At 34.3% G+C, this 9769-nt stretch overlaps 1 pseudogene; it reads right to left on the bottom strand.

Moving 5' to 3' along the window:
* Positions 1 to 895: 895 nt before the first annotated feature.
* On the bottom strand, positions 896 to 9551 carry LOC111402272 (annotated as a pseudogene).
* Between the last annotated feature and the right edge of the window lie 218 nt (positions 9552 to 9769).

The following is a 9769-nucleotide window of genomic DNA, read 5'->3' as shown; positions in this document are numbered from 1 at the left end:
GACATGTTCCTTTCCATGCAAGTGGACAAACTCTACAACTCATACACAAGTGGACGCATCCCCATCATAGTGACCAAGTTGGACTTCGCTTCCTCCATAATAGTCAACTTGGACTTGACTTCCTCATTCAAGTGGCACAAGTTTGCACCCACTTGCATTCAAAACCACCGGCCGCAGTCTACGGTATTGCTTCCCTTACGATAGTGGTTTTGACCTTAGAAAAACCTGACTTTCGTCCATGCATCCCCTGCCAACATTTTCCCAGCCTACATTCTACCTGCAAGTCTGATTGCGTTTGTTGCTTGGGTTTTGCCTGTGTTGCTGCCTACATCCCTTACTACAGTGCCTTCCCAATCTACCTAAGTTTTGCTTTGCTTGTGTCCCCTACCGCAGTGCCTGTTTTTTCCCCTACCTGCATACCCTACCGCGGGTAGTTTCGTCCTATCGTAGCGCATTGCTTGCGCTACATGATTTTTCCAACCTGCACTCCTACTGCCCTACAGGTAGTTACGTCCATCCGTAGTGCATTTTCTCTCGTCGCAACCTGGACATATTGACCGCAACCATGGGAGACATAAGTTACTTCCCCACCAAATTAGGCAACTCCATTATCGCTATGTACTGCCGAAGCTTAGACCTAATTTGCCATAGTTCTACATCATTTTCCCACTTTGTACCATGACTGTCCCGTGTCACGTCAAGTCTCAAGTCACTCCCTCGTGGTCTGTGACACTTTGCTTCATAACTTCTAATTCATAGTACATTAAACCCCATGAACCAACTGTATTCATAACTAAAGTAGGATAAGGATGTTATGGTTATCTACCTTAATCACAACCAACCATCAAAGCAGACAATGTCAAAAGAAGTATTTGATTATGTAACGAAAATTGGATTTGATGAAATGAAATAATAAATATAATTGGAAGTAACAATATATCACTTTACTAGAATTACAAGAATCACTAGCTCTATTAAAAAGGTAAGTTCCTCTTCAAGATCAAAAAAATTTTGTCCAAAAAGAAACTCAAGTACATAGGAGTGGACTAAATTATATACGTGACAAATCATATACGAGCAACATAAGAATTGGCCTGAGTGACATATCTTACCCAACGATATGGGTTGTAAGTTTTGGTTTTCTTGGCAATCTGTAAATATTTTACACGCATAAAGCATAAACTAGTCGAGACTTGCACAAGAATATTGGAAATTGGACACAAAAGCACAAAATCTATTCATGTGTATTTCCATCTCTATCATATCTTCACTCTGCCTTTCTTTCTAGAGGTTAAAAAATTGCACTGTGAAACCAAATAAGGATTTAGTAAATGCTCGATTTTATCTCTTCAACTTTTTTTTCCCCTAATGTATTGAATTTTTTGAGAGATATAACATGTATAGACAGTGCTTCCATGTACTATTCACCTTTGAATAACGCCTACACCAGACTCTAGAAATTCTATATTTTCCTTCCATTATGAGGGTGAAATTATAAAGGCGAATAAAAATGATGCCCCTGCCACATGAAAGGCTATAAATTTAGCCCTTGTTTGACCTCCATTCTCCTTCTCATTCTTTTTCTTTCTCTTATTTTCAACCACACAATCTTCCATAAAATAATATTACACGCGAATAAAAAACTTTTCATTCTTTTTCAACCACACATTCTTCAAAAAAACACTATTCCAACCATTAAAATTTGAAAAGAATGGGGGCCAAATAGGGGCTTATTTTTCAAGATTTGATCATATATGGAGACTTGTACCATCATCATATTTTGCAGAAAGCTGTACATTAAACAGGGTCCGGAGATGTTCCCAGGACACTAGAACTTCAAAGAGTGAACCAACAGCAACTGACAATTTGTTTTTAGGCTGAGTTGATCAAAATGAATACTTTACCTGAAGCCTTGAAGGATTATACATAGGTATTGTGAAGGTCATGCTGACAGGTCCAGCTTCCTTTGTGATATTTCCTATGTTACCAAGCAATGATCACAATAATGGCCAAGTTATAAGGTTGCACAACAAATTTCAATATAAAATATTTCAAGCCACTTCAATCATACCCTGCAACTCCTGTGGAAATGTTAGCTTCATGCGTAAAGTGTGTTCAGACTCACCAACAATCTGTTGCATATCACACCTATTAGCAACTTCTTTAACTATGCAGACATTAAAATAAGTGGAATCTAATGCTAATTCAGCAGTGTTAAAGAGCAAGAGAATAGCCTTCTTCAGATTCCACTCAAGCCTCATGTTTGATTCCTTGAAATCAGTCCTTTGACCTACTGCTCCAGGTTCCAACTCAAAATTAACTCTGAAATTTAACGAGATAAAGGCCAATTTCTTAGTAATTTAGAATAATACCCAAAAAAAGAGCCATCTACAAAAAATCACTACATGAAGAATGGGTAATATGGTTCCGCGGTCCCACTAATATTCTTCCTTTCCTAGAATTTTTGAGTTAAGAAAGTAGTCATTAATAAGGTCTTAAGAATTCTATCATAATTAGAAGGTAGGTATTAATAATTAATACCAAAATAAGTTATAATATATCACAGTTAATAAAATTTACAGGAGCCAACGCCATTCAAATACCATAATTATTAATTCTAATACTCATTGTTCTATATCACTAAGAGAAAAATCCTTTTACAATATTAATAATTAGACTGGAAAATTTTTATATATTTTTGGATATATTGGCCAACGCTAGTGTGAATGCACTGAATATACTATCAATTACTACGCTAAGATAGAAAACACCAAATCATGTCACGTATTAAATACAATAATTTCAATGAATGAGAGCAGTATTACACATCGTATTACTTGGTCACAATGTGACTCAACAAAATATTTGCAATTAATTCACAACCAATTTACTTACACAGGATTTATAACACGCAACTCCTTCAAGGTGTGAAATGGATAACTTTAAACAGAATAATTTTAACAACAAATGCAAATGTTACAGTTAAGACTGATGGTCATACATGAGACTACAAAAAAATCATATCTAGATTAGTTTGAAGGAAAATTCTCAGAGAAACTCTTTAAGTGTCTAGCTTGTATGCTTTACCTGAGAAATTCTACATTTGCTAATTGATAAAGAAGTGGTTATTAAAATGAAGATAGGAGATGAGATTGATGTAAAGAGATAATGATGAAAATCACTAACCAAAGCTACCATACCCACAAAAAACACCAATTTCAACAAATAGATGACTTTGACTTGACATTCTCTGGATTCAATGAAGATCATGGTAATTATCAAATCTACAAATTCGGTCATACACGCAATATATGCAATACTTAGTTTGATAGAAAATCTCATAGGTCATTTTCCTTATCCAATCAAGACGGTGGATTCTTATCTATAGAAAAATATCCCCATGCATGTATGTGTGACTAATATGGCTTACTCAATAAGCAAGGGGTCAGGACAGATGATTAGGCATAATAAACCATAGCAATTTATACATAGGACCATTGTGTCTCATGTCTAAGTATTTAATAATCAATCTTAACATCAATGATTTAAAAGGCATTAGAAGGTACTGATAAGTGATGCCTTTGAGAGGAGAGGGTGTGTGTGTGTCTATATATATATGTGTGTGTGTGTGTGTGTGTGTGTGTCTATATATATACACACACACACACACACACACATAAATACTTAAAAAGCATTTAACTTGTTAGTTTACGGCTGTAGTTGTGAAATTCACATCTATTTAATATTTTTGAGTTCAATAAAACAATTTGACTTGTTGCAACAACAAAAATACATAAACTATCAAATTAAAAACGGTACACTCCCACGAAAAGTCAAAAACCATAAAGAGAAAGATAAAAAATTCACATTAGAGAAAACCATAAGTAACAAACAAATATTTTCTATCTAAAATTGAGGTAAACTATACATTTCAAGAATAACTAATAAACAACTCATATTTCATCTGCAAAAGAAATTTCGGCATCTAAATACTTGGTGCATCTTTAGAATCCTTTTAATTCAGTCAAAATTGGAACATGTTAATTTTAACTTGTGTTTAAGTTATATTTTGCCTGCATATAAGTAACAAAAGTTGCTGATTGTAATAGTGAGAGAGGAATTGATGTCAAAACAATTATGTCATATTATATAGTTGACCAATAAAATGAATCAAATAACACTTCTTATTTAAAAATATTATGAAAATATATTGAAATAATTTATTAATACTATTTAAATAATTTTAAAAATTATTACATTTTAAAATCAAATCAACATATTAGAATAAATTATTTACGTCCTTATTTATGGAAATAGAAAAAATCACTTTCTGTGTAAGTACGAGAAGTTACCAATTAATAGCTTTAATAATAGTTTACACTCCTAAGGTTATTTATCCTTAGAAAAGTCCACCATATTGAACAGCTAAGGTGCCTGTGGTACAGGTTCACAAAGTATTAATGATTTTCAAAGACGAATTTGGGATTTTTGCGGATATGTTTGCGAGTCTTGACTAATTATCATCTGACGAATGCACATCTTCAAATGACTACTTTCAGCATTTATATGTCATATAGAGACGCCAAACGGCCAGGTGAGAATCCCATGCAGGACTCTAATGTGTGCTGGCCAGTTTCCAACTAATCTTCTTGCTTTGCCAATTGCCATTTTATCTATCAGTCACTTTCTTACTTAATGTCTATATATAATTTTGTTGACAGATGTTTTCATAGCTGTAGCCAAATATTCCTTAATGCTTAATATAGCAAGAGTAAATCGAGTTTAATTTTTCGTAAATTTTAGAAGAATCAAAATAAATTCAACTCCACTTGTTCAAAAGCTTTGTGTGTGACTAATACTTCTCATCTCCCATCTCATGGAAAACCATTTTCACTCCGCTTAGCCTAAAAAATCGTCATTGAACATCTTGAAAAATGGGATTCACTGGGAAACTGACGACATAAAACTTTACCTGGTTGTGTATGTTGGGAGTGGCATCTCTATTGCAATTGTATTAGCAGTGACGCTTGAGGGAAACTCGGCACGGATTTTCAGGATCACTTCAGCCTAAACAGAGAAGAAAACAAAATTTTGGAGCAGTTTGCAAGATCCTTGCAAAAATGTTATTACAGATAGATTGCCAGTGTAGTAGGCACCACAAATGTGGATAGATACCAGAAAAACCAAAAAATTATGGTTATGTTTGTGGCTATTCCACTCACACTGGCATTCTCGCAAGCACAAGCAACATTTTACACTGGGAATATTGTAATACATGATGAATCACCTAATTAAGGGGATAAATGTGATCTACCTTATAATTTCCTGATTCTTCAATCAAGGTGTTAATACGGAAAGGAGGCTTGAATTCTTGGGTAATCCGGTAATTCATGACAGGAAATTCACCATCCGGAGGTACCTAATATGCACAACAGATGGAAACAACTTTATGAATGGAGAGAGTCTAAGAAGAGCAATCAAAAGGATAACAAGCCTTAAACAATTTTGCATCACCCACCAAAGACAAGGTTCTGTCTACATCAAAACTATCCAGATGTACAGATTCATGGAAATTGCAATCATCCAAAATTACAGATCCTGACCCAGAAGAACCACTATAATCTGTACAAATAAATTCTGATCAGCTATTGGCTTTCACATCTACTGCAGAGTTGCATATAACAATTATGAGAATTTAAACTTAGAAGATTGTCAACTATCTATTCAGAATAGAGTTCAAAGGATACAGAACTACAATATAATCTACGTCAAAAGCAAAAAAGAATAATCCATTTCACTAACTCAATAAAGAGAAAACATGATAATACCATAAATGGACCTCCCCCCTCTTCCAATGGTCAGGTCATCATTAAAAGCTACTCTGATTTCTGGATTTCCACTTAGCTCTTCATTTGAATGGTCCCATCAATTTCTGAAGTCAATATACATCCCTGCTCAAGAATTATTTTCATCACTTATGGTGAAAGCTCACTTCGAGGAGAGATGAATATACATAAAATTCGCATAACAAGGATTACTGGCATCTAGGCCAGCTAATAAGTGAACAAATGATGACGTGAAGATACTCAAATGAGATCACACCCACATTATTTCTTCTTTGTATTAGGTCAACAGCTGAAAATACGTACACACATAACTGACATAGTCCTGACGCCCGAAGGAAATGTCAATTTAACAAGCCAAGGACTAAAAACACTCTTCTTTATCCAAGAAAAGATGCAGTTCAAAAAGATAATAAACACACTGGCAAGTTTTGCACTTTATGCTAGTCTACATCATGAGACCATCCTCCTAATGCCAATTGCTAAAGAGATACATGGAGCATCATAAAGTTCTGGGGCTGCATCAGATTTAAAATTTGTTTTTCACATGCAAAGCATAAGACAAGATTAACTGCATCCCATCTTCACAGCTACTTAATAATCAAGGAGAAAACATGATACTAGATACAGCCAATGAATTAGATTAGACTGTTAAATGAAGAATTTCAACGGTCGTATAACTCAGATATATAGATATTTGTCATTCAATAAGTATTACACAATTACTCACACTGGAGCTGAATGTGAAACTTATTTTTTCAATTACATCCACAAAGATTTCATCCCTCTTCCTACCCCTCGGTTCTTGTGCCACAACAGATTTTGTAACAGCTGTCCCAGGGTGTTCCCTTGCTGTATGAATTAAAAGTTGCAGGCATCAGTAATAACACTTAAAATTCTTACTTGTTAACTAGTTTTTAGCTGAAGTTAACTCTACTTGCATTATATTTTGTGTACAGTGAATATATTTATTAAACAAATCAATACCATAAATAAGGCAGCAGGACCAAGAGATGACAAGTGTCCAGCATCAACCACAATTGGCTCATTAAATATGTATGACTTCAAGAGTTCAGTAGATGTTGTTTGAATATAACCAAAATCCTGGCATGAGGAATACATACTATCATTCTAGACATGACATGAAAACATTAAGCCCTTGTTTGAGCCCCATTTTTTCCATCAAAATACATTTTTCAACAGTAATTTGACCCCATTTCAACCACACATTCTTGAATAAAATAATATTACGCACAATCCATGATTTTTCTTTATTTTTTAACCACACATTTTTCATCAATACTCTATTCAAAAATGTATTTTTTGATAAGTATGCAGCTCAAACAAGGGCAAAGAACCTATAGAATAGCAAGTAACTACGGATTTGATAGTGAAATAGAATGAAAATAAATATCTGATTAATTTGCATATGTTGCCATACTTTACCTAAACATTAATGATGAACTACAAAATGCAAAAGTTTAGTGAAGGCCAATTAATTGAATGATGAGGTTCATTGTGTTATTTGCATCATTATGTTATGTGCATCATGCTATTGGAAAACGTAGAGTCATGATATCGTACACTTTCCGTAATACTTACAATAACTTCATCAAGCAGCTCGTATACAAGCACAAAATTTTTTCGTAACGACTCTTCGTTAAGAACGCCAAGGTAATCTTTGATGACACGAGCAACCCTTTGTAGTAGCTCCAATACAAGGGAAGGTGGCAGATTGTTCCTTGTAGTTGCAACGAAAAGTAGGCCAACCACCTTCACATGAATGTAGTTTACACCATCCAAACTCTGAAATGTTGAAAAGGAGTTGCATGGTTAATATTTACAATTCATCACTGCAAATCATCTATCTAAACATGTTACCGACTATTTAGCACACTGAAAAAATGAAAGATACGGAAAATAACTAATAATTAGAAGCAAAAGTTCTGGTTGATCAAATAGACCCCACAGCAAGAAAGCCAAATCTGATGTTTCCAGTTTTGAAGTGCTAAAGAAAATGAGCAAACAAAAAAAAGTCACTTGCTTTTAAAGCAAATTCATGAATATATTCACACAGATGTACATATCTTTCTATCCAAACGACTCAGCCAAAAAGGACTCGAGTTGCTCAAGATACAAATATATTTTCTTTATAAATATTGTACTTAAAATATTATCAAAGAATATGCATATTAGTGTCTTGTAGTTTCAATAGCATAAAATACCTACAAAGACTGGTGGTGCTTTCTCTTTGCCATCTTCTTTCCAGAACTTCACTTTACGGAAAAATATCTCTGCACTTCCTTTCTGTATGTCACCTCGATCTGCATCTTTGCAATAATATAATCAGGAAAAGTTAAAATTATAGAAAACATATGAAGAAAGCGTTCAATAAGAAAAAAAAAAAAAAAAAAAAAAAAAAAAAAAAAAAAAAAAACCATATCAGGCTTTCTACATCTGTACATCCTAGTCAAAGTCAGGCACAATTGTGTGATCAACTTTAGATTATATATAGAATAATGTTATATATCTTAGAAGGCATAACGAAAAACAGGTCTCAAATGGATTAGCAATGTTAGGGAAAAAATATCAGTAACCGCCCACTGAATGCTGATTATCAGCACAATTTTGAATAAATGCTCTCAAAGCTGTGAAATCTTTTCATTTTCCTCATTTTTTTGAACTAATAGAGTCTCATTAATTGTGATCATCTAGACGCCATCGAATCATCACCTTCTCAGATGCACCAAACTGTAAAATATGTCAAAAGCCCCAACCATACAAACCCCCAACCCAGGGACAGATGGCTTTTGACAAAACAATGAAAAATCCCACTGTAGACAAGGGGAAGAACAGGCTTGTTATGTAAGTTGCATGCATTTTAGTCACATAACATATGATTGACAAGCTTGGCAGACAAAATTAATGAGTCAAACTTAGCCGCTGTCAAAGGAACAATCGGGTAAGTGGCTACTTCTGTGACAAGAAACTTGGCTAATTTAGGACAGTTAGAAGCAAGCAAAGGTTTTTTATTTGTCGTTTGGGAAAGATTCAGAAATTTTGTCCAGATACATTCAGGAAATACGCACATCCGAAAGTCGAAACAATGTATTCACCTGCTAAAGTTTCGCTCTCATAATCCACCATTGGTCTTTACATTGTCAAGTCAGCCAGTTTGTCATTTTTTTCCATCATAAATACTCTACTGTGAGCCAAGCATCTTGACAAACAAAACCTACATATAAAAAATAAATCAATCTATCCTCATCAAGAGAGTGCACAGATCCTGTTAACCCATTAAACTTCAACTGAAACTGCAAGCTACCGTATTATGATTATCATCCGCAACAAAATTATGAAACTAGATAAAAGCTGCCACAGAAATAAGCACTCTTCCGAATCAAAATCAAAAACCCAATTGAAATAATTCGCCGAATGACTTCTAATTTTATAGGCTCTGATATTAACATGGGATAGGGAGACTTACAATCTCGGAAGATTATGTTGTCGCCTCTCTGAGAAAGCACGAAGAACTGAGAGATCATGATCACTCAATGCGCTACTCTTGATTTGTGCACTGAAATCGGAGCAATTAGAGATCTGATCTGTATAGAGCCTTCAGTTGATCAAATTTGTGTTCTGCGATATGTATGATGATTGAATTTCCGTACATTCTCGTAAGCATACCCGTCAATTGGGATTTATTCCAGCTTTAAAAAGTCAAAATTACTCCCTCCGCTGATTTTAAACTATCCAATTCAAAATCAAGAGCATGTTTAGTTGGGATTTTAATCCAAATAATATTAATTTTTTTTAGTATTATTTCATTATTTCAACGATTGTTTTCGAATTTTTCTCTCACAAGTACAACTCACTTTATCTCTAACGGCTAAAAAATCAATTAACAAAATATCTATCAAACAAGC

This window comes from Olea europaea, chromosome 10 (assembly GCF_002742605.1).
Source record: "Olea europaea var. sylvestris chromosome 10, O_europaea_v1, whole genome shotgun sequence".
Classification (NCBI taxonomy): domain Eukaryota; kingdom Viridiplantae; phylum Streptophyta; class Magnoliopsida; order Lamiales; family Oleaceae; genus Olea; species Olea europaea.
The sequence above is the reverse complement of the archived record's forward strand: the minus strand, read 5'-3'. Positions and strand labels throughout refer to the sequence as shown.